The 7720-nt window shown below is 45.0% G+C and overlaps 1 pseudogene; it reads right to left on the bottom strand.

Annotated features, from left to right (window-relative positions):
• Positions 1-288: 288 nt before the first annotated feature.
• Positions 289-1521, bottom strand: LOC116067863 (annotated as a pseudogene).
• Between the last annotated feature and the right edge of the window lie 6199 nt (positions 1522-7720).

Below are 7720 nucleotides of genomic sequence, written 5' to 3'. Positions count from 1 at the left end.
ACTAAGCAAGTTCTATTCTTATGTTTTAAAAGAAAAAAAAAAGTTCTAATACAAAAGGAAGAAACTACATAGAAAGTAATCCCTAGTAGAGACCCTGCTAAATGTTTGTAAAGAGAATATAACATGCCCGGGCCCCTTCTGCAGGCAGGCAGGACGTGTTCCCTCTGCCTCTGCTACCCTCTCAGCCATCCTCTGCCTCCTTGGTATGGTCACCCTTCCTTGATCCTTTTAAGAAATAAAACCCCTGCTCTGGTGACAGAACCCTGATCCTCCATTCCCACTGGAGAGTTAACTGGTGTCCAGTTTGACCATCTGCTTGCACGTAGGCACCAATGTTCTAGCTGTCAGATAGCTGCCAATACAGGTTCTTCAGCAGGGACATGCTCAAGCTGTTACACTGCACAGATGGTCCTGAGGGCCACCTGGGCAGCCATCTGTTTGAGAAACCAGTTCCCGCTACTGGAGAAAAGTAGGAAGGTTACAGACTTGAGTTTCTTGTCCTCAGCTGTGGACAGGCAGTTGGTGGTCTCCTCCAGTTGTTCTTCACATTTTCGGAAGCCCCACTGGGAGATATGACAGTGGATGGCAAATTTGGCTGCAATGCAATTTTCAAAGGGCCTTGGGATTTGCAAAGTTCTTTCACTGTTTCCAAGAACTCTACCTCCAGCCTTTTCCTCTCTCTCTCTCTCTCTCTCTCTCTCTCTCTCTCTCTCTCTCTCTCTCTCTCTGGTTTTTCGAGACAGGGTTTCTCTGTGTAGCCCTGGCTGTCCTGGAACTCACTCTGTAGACCAGGCTGACCTCAGACTCAGGAATCCACCTGCCTCTGCCTCCCAAGTGTGGGATTAAAGGCGTGCGCCACCACCGCCCGGCTTCCTATCTCTTTTTTGACGTTGATTTCTGCTGTGGTTGGGTGAACAATGCCCTCCACCCTCATGGAGCCAATATGACTGATGTCACTTTGGGTCAGGGATAGCTTCTGCTCCCAAACGAGGCTCTTCGAAGACAGGGAAAGCCATCTCCCGGCCCTGTCTTCTGAGGTCAAATCTGACGTTCTTTCTTTATCACTTTAAGTTGATTTGGACATTTTAGACATCCATAGCTTGGTGGCCTTGGATTTCTTACTCCCCTTCTTGCCTTCTTTTCCCTGAGGACTGGGGAGAGGATCATTTCTGATTTGCCTTTGGTCCCTCAATTTTTGGCCAGCTGCTCAACGTGAATTCTAGGCAGACCTAGCAATGGTCACTCCTTTTAGCACCTGGTTGAGCTCTTCATTGTTGGCAATGGCCAGCAGGATGTTTCTAGGGGATATCATCCCTTCTTCTTATCCCTCACAGCATTCCAATTCTAGGATTTCTGCTGTCAGGTTCTCAATGATGGTGGCTACTTAGAGAGATGACCAGTGATGATCCAGTACTTGAATGTCCATTTTTTTTTTCAGGTACCACATCAATCGCCCTACTAAAAAGATAACACTATCCCAGACAACTTGGACAATTTCTTCTTCTTGCTCCAGCCTGACATCTTGCCTCAGTTCCCCTCTCAGCTTGCTAACACAGTGGCCTCCTGGCACTTACACAGTAATTCAAAGGTTTAGTCTAGTATCATCATGGTGGGGAAAACATGGCGGCATACAGGCTGACAAGGTACTGATGAAGTCACTGAGAGTTCTACCTCTGGACTGGCAGGCAGCGGGAAGAGCTAGGTGATGCTTCTGAAGTGTTGAAATTAAAAGTGTACACAGCTACACCCAGATCTTGAACAACAACAAAATGTTTTCTATCATGGTACAAAGAGCATTGCATATGATAAGCACACACTCTAGCACTGAACATGCCCCTACCACTAAGAAATATATTTATCTCTTATGTGAGGGGCTCCCTATATAGCCATGCTGGAGTCTGCCAGTCATCCAACTTGGTTTCCTAGGTGCTGGGAAGACAGGTAGACAGGGAAGAGCATCTCAAAACGTTGTCTTCCAGACTTGACTGGGGTGCTATTACACAGGACTTCCCTCAGAGGCAAACAACTGCTATCTTGAGGCACTCAGCTTTGCTTCTTTGCAAAAGATCATCCGAGCTGGGGTAGATGACCGTGTGCATGTTCTCTCATGGTGTGGGGTGGGGGGCAGTCATGAACCCCTCACCTGAGTTAGCAGAGGCTGGTCTTGAATTCAACTAGGTGTAGAATTTCATATACAGAGATTCCATGAGCTGACATGTGTTAGGTATGTGGCCTGCTGTCTGACCAGATGTGCTCACCTACACTTTAGCTTTGGCTTTTAGCTAGCTGTATCTGTGCGGAACACTCCTCAAAAGAGGTTGCCATCAAGGCTCCTCCACGTACGTGCATGCTGATCACCCATTAAGGGCACTTCCTTTTTTTTTTTTTTTGGTTTTTTGAGACAGGGTTTGGAACTCACTCTGTAGATCAGGCTGGCCTCAAACTCAGAAATTCACCTGTCTCTGCCTCCCAAGTGCTGGGATTAAAGGCATGTGCCACCATTGCCTAGCTTAAGGGCATTTCCTATCTCTTGAGTTCAGGCTGGCCTTGTGATGATCCTTATCAATCAAGTGAAGCAGAGGTGATGCCTTCTCTCCTTTGAGAATCTTGCCAACTCCCCCTTGCTCCCTAGTAAAGCTGTTTACCTCTCTGGAAGGAAAATTGAGTTAGCTGGTGGTAAGAGCCACTCTGGGCTGCACCATGAGACACTATCTCCAAGATCTAAAGAGAAACTAAGTGAGGTAGGTCAGGCCTAAAATCTCAGCACTTGGGAGATAGGAGCAGGAGTTCAAGACCAGCCTCAGCTACATATTTAATTCCAGGCTACCCTGCAAAATGTGAAACCTTGCTTAAAAAAAAAAAAAAAAAAAAAGCCGGGCGGTGGTGGCGCACGCCTTTAATCCTAGCACTTGGGAGGCGGAGGCAGGCGGATTTCCGAGTTCGAGGCCAGCCTGGTCTACAGAGTGAGTTCCAGGACAGCCGGGGCTACAGAGAGAAACCCTGTCTCGAAAAACCAAAAAAAAAAAAAGCAAGGACAAGATAGCTGGGAACTCACTAGGTAGCTGAGGCTGGTCCTGAAGAGAAATGAAGGGGGCACGGATGAGGGAGAAGGAGGTGAAGGAGGGGCTGGGAGGAGAGGGGAAAGGGATGTAAAATAGGTCAGGATGCAAAATATAACAAAATTGGCTGGGTGGTGGTGGCGCACACCTTTAAACCCAGTACTTGGGATGCAGAGACAGGCAGATTTCTGAGTTTGAGGCCAGCCTGGTTTACAGAGTGAGTTCCAGGACAGCTGGGGATACACAGAGAAACCCTGTCTCAAAAAACCAAAAAATAAATAAATAAATAAATATAAAATAAAATAAAATAAAATTTTTTTTTTGAGGCTGGAGCGAGTGGGGCCAGGGAGAGAGAAGAAAAAGTGTCTGAAGACAGCTACAGTGTACTTACGTATAATAAATAAAAAATCTAAATAAATAAATATTTTTAACTAAGGAAAAAGAAAGAAACTTAGACTCCTTGTTAGGGCTTCAGTTACAGAGTGCTCTCCCCAAGCTCCTGTGTTTGGACGCTTGGTCTCCAGATGGTAGAACTGCTTAGGGAGTTAAGAGCCCTCTGGTAAGGAAAGCACTGGTTGGGGGAGGTGGGTCCTTGGGAGCAGGCTTTTGAGGGCGCCATTCCAGCCTGAGCTTCCTGCTTCCAGCTCCCTGCTCTGCCAAGACATAAATAAGCAGCGCCGAACACTCACAGGGTCAGAGGCCCCCAGCTGCCAATCCTCTCTGTCACACCGTGAATCAAGACAACCCCTCCTCACATTGCTCCTCACAGGAAAACACCCAAAATGTGACTGAAGTGATGAGACAGGACCAAAGAGAGAGCCACATGGTGACACGCTGAGGTATGTGACAGAAGCCACGTCAGTTTTCCAGTCGAACGCAAGTGCAGCTGCTTTGGAAAGCACAGGGCATGAGCTGGGTAAGGAGCTCAGTGTAGAGTACTTGTGTGGCATTGAGGAGGCCCAACGTCCCAGAAGATGGATGCAGTGATGTATGCCTAGAATCCCAGCAACCAGGAGATGGGGGCAGAAGAACCAGAAGTTCAAAGCGATCCTCAGCCACATAGCAAGTTTAGGCCTAACCTAAGGAATCCATGAAGCAATCCAAAGGAAAAAAGAAGAAGAAAAAAGAGAACCCGTGTAAGAAAACCAGAAGCCCACAGTCAGCCCATGAAAAGTTATTGATTGTTATCTAGATATGTAAAATATCTTTTTTTTTTTCAATAAAGCCCTCTCTCTCTTTCTCTCTTTCTCTCTCTTAAAATAACTGAAAGAACAAATGGAGAGAAACTTATGAAAACTATGGGACAACTGAGTAAGCACTGATTAACTTAACCTAGTACAACGCTCAAGCCAACAATAACCGATGATGTTCTCGAAGGCACACAGAATGGGAACCAAAACAAAGTTCTCAGCAATAAATCAAATCTCAGTTATATGAAAAGGATTTTACTCATACAACTCTCTGACCTGAACAAAATTAAAGTAGAAATCAACAATAAAAGAATGGAGAGGAAGGTTTGATGGAATAGGCATGCCTTGGTTGGGGTGGGTTTGGCCTTGTTGGAGAAAGTGTGTCACTGCTTTGAGGTTTCAAGCACTCAAGCCAGGCCCAGTATCTCTCTCTTCTTGCTGCCTGGAGATCCAGATATTGAACTCTCAACTCCTTCTTCAGAGCCATGTCTGCCTGCACGCTGCCATGCTCCCCGCCATGATGAAACTATAAGTAAACTCCAATCAAATGCTTTCCTTCATTAGAGATGTGGGGTTGTGTCTCTTCATGATAGAAAACTGACTAAGGTACTTAGATGCAAAGTAATGCCCACCCAAACAGCTCTGGGTTGAAAAATAAAAATCAAAGAGGAAATCAGAAAGTTCTTTGGGCAAGATGAAAATGAAAACACAGAACGTCTCAATGTGAGTGTGACTAAAGCTACACTGATGGAATCTACATGGTCTTAGTCACTGTTCTATTGCTGTGAACAGACACCATCACCACGACAACTCTCATAAAGGACAACATTTAACGGGGTCAGAGGTTCAGTCCATTGTCATCATGGCAGGAAACATGGCAGCATCCAGGCAGATGGAAGGCAACCAGGAGGAGGCTCGGATTCCACAGTGGGTGGAGCCTTGTTGGGCTCTATTTGGCCCTGGTTTGGGCCTTGAGGACAAACCTGAGCCTGGCTCGAGTTTTGTAAACTGTCTCAGTCATTTCCATACTGGAGTGACTCAGCACAACCTGCTTAAGCCTGCCTTTGCCTAGCTCCTGCTGAGTAACTTTGTTGGCTCCATCAGTCACCCCATACTCTTCGTCAACTTTCCCCTCCCCCTATGTCATCTCACCTCAGCAGAAAACTCCACCTCCTCTCTCAGCCCTTTATAAAGAAAGGATTGATACATAAAAAGGAGTTCCTGCTTTGACAGACTCCCGGCTCCTGGTGGTTATTCCCTGGAGGCCGGAGATCTGAGCCTAGACACTCACCATCCCACTAAGCCCTGAGAGGCTCAGCTGGACCAGGTTCTCTCCCGCTCGCCTGGATCTGTCGGCAGAGAGCCTGCCCAGCAGAGCATGTGCATCAGAGACCTCAAAGTCCACCTCCACAGTGACACACTTCTTCCAACATTGAAATATATGAATCTAAGGGGGCCAAACCTATTCAAACCACCACACACACTACATGCCTACCATAAGAAAAGAGCTTTGGAGCCATAAGCATTGTTTATGCCTTGGATGCCAGAAATCAGCAGATTAAAAACAACAACAACAACAAACTCCAAATTAAACAGAAGAAAGTAAATAATAAAGGACAAAATACAAAAAGGAAAGAAGGAAGGAAGGAAGGAAGGGACAAAACAGAGGAAAGCTGGAAACTGAAAGTCTTCGAAAAAGATCAGCAAAAAACCTAACATAATGTATCCCCAGTGACATATAGGAGGTGAGCATGTCATTTTAATTCCACAAATATTAAAGACAAGCAGCATATACAACAAGTAATTTCATAATTTAAAAGCTGGGCTGGAGAGATGGCTCAGCAGCTAAGAACACTTGCTGCTCTTCCAAAGGGTCTGAGTTTGGTTCCCAGCACCCACATGGTGGCTCACAACCAAGAACTCAAGGAGATCTGACACCTCATGTGCAGACAAACATGCAGGCAAAACATCCATACATAGATAAAATAAATCCCCCCAAATTTAAGGTTTTTTTTTAAAAATATCATTTAAACATAAATATGATAAAATTCAAAAGCTTAAATGAAATGAAAGACATCCTTATAAGACATAAGTTAACAAAGTTCACTAAAGAAAAAGTAGATAACCTAAAAGACCCTTTGTGGGAAAGGAATTGAAGCTGAAAGCTGAAATTAAAAGCTGCCCACAGATGTTAAGATTGGGTAATGAAAAAAGGAGTCTTACAATTCTTTCTTTCTTGACAGGATCTCGATACGTAGCCCTGACTGTCCTGGAACTCACGTTAAAAATAGAACTACTGGGCTGGAGAGATGGCTCCGTGGTTAAGAGCACTGACTGCTCTTCTGAAAGGTCCTGAGTTCAAATCCCAGCAACCACATGGTGACTCACAACCATCTGTAATGAGATATGATGCCCTCTTCTGGTGTGTCTGAAGACAGTTACAGTATACTTACATATAATAAGCAAATAAATCTTTTAAAAAAAATAGAACTACCACAGAATTCAGCAATTCCTGTACTAGGAATATGTTAGAAAGGCCATGAGATGAAGTCGGGGTGTTGAGGAGACTTCCACATTCCTTACAGCCTTATTCACAATAACCAGAATATAGAAGCAACATGGCTGTCCACCAACTGATGGAAGGACAAATGAGGTATGCACACACAGCAGAGTACTTCCCATCTAAAAAAAGAATGAAACTCCATTCCTTATGACAGCATAGATGGGACTGGAGACCATTACTCTAAGAGAGATAAGCCAGGCAGAAAAAGATACATATCATCCACTCTGGCCTGGGTCACAAGAAAGATAATCTTATCAAGTTGAGAGCAGAAGAGTATTGCCAGAAGTTGGAAAGACTACAAGGGAGAGGAAGGGGATAAAAGACTGACCTTGGATACAAAGTTACAAGATTAAGAAATTTCAATTCCTACCTATAATACCTATCTCTGAAAGCTGGAAGAGCCATTTTTATTGTTTCCTCCTATGTTAGCTGTTTTGGGGTTTTTTTTTATTATAAACTTGATAGGAGTTTGAGTAATATGGGTTGAGTAACCCAGTAGTCTGAGGTTGAGTAACCCCAGTTAGGACAATGTCTCCATCTCATAGTCCATGGAGCATTTTCTTGATTAATAACTGATGAGGGCAGGCCCAGACCACATTGGGTGATGCCACCCCTGGGCAGGTGGTCCTAAGTTGCAGGGGTGGGGAAAAGATGAACAAGCCATGCGGAACAAGACAGAAAGCATCACTCTTCAGCTCCTGCCTCCAGGTTCCTGCCTTGAGCTCCTGCCCTGGTTTCCCTTGGTGACAGAATGTGACATGAAAGTGTAACCAAATAAATGCTCTCTTCCCCAAATTGCAGTGGTCATGGTGTTTATATCAAATCAATAGAAAGCAAACTAGAGGGGCTGGAGAGATGGCTCAGCAGGTAAGAGCACTGACTGCTCTTCCAAAGGTCCTGAGTTCAAA

Source organism: Mastomys coucha, unplaced genomic scaffold, assembly GCF_008632895.1.
Source record: "Mastomys coucha isolate ucsf_1 unplaced genomic scaffold, UCSF_Mcou_1 pScaffold22, whole genome shotgun sequence".
Classification (NCBI taxonomy): Eukaryota; Metazoa; Chordata; class Mammalia; order Rodentia; family Muridae; genus Mastomys; species Mastomys coucha.
Note: the sequence above shows the minus strand (reverse complement) of the source record. Positions and strands in the feature narration are given on the sequence as shown.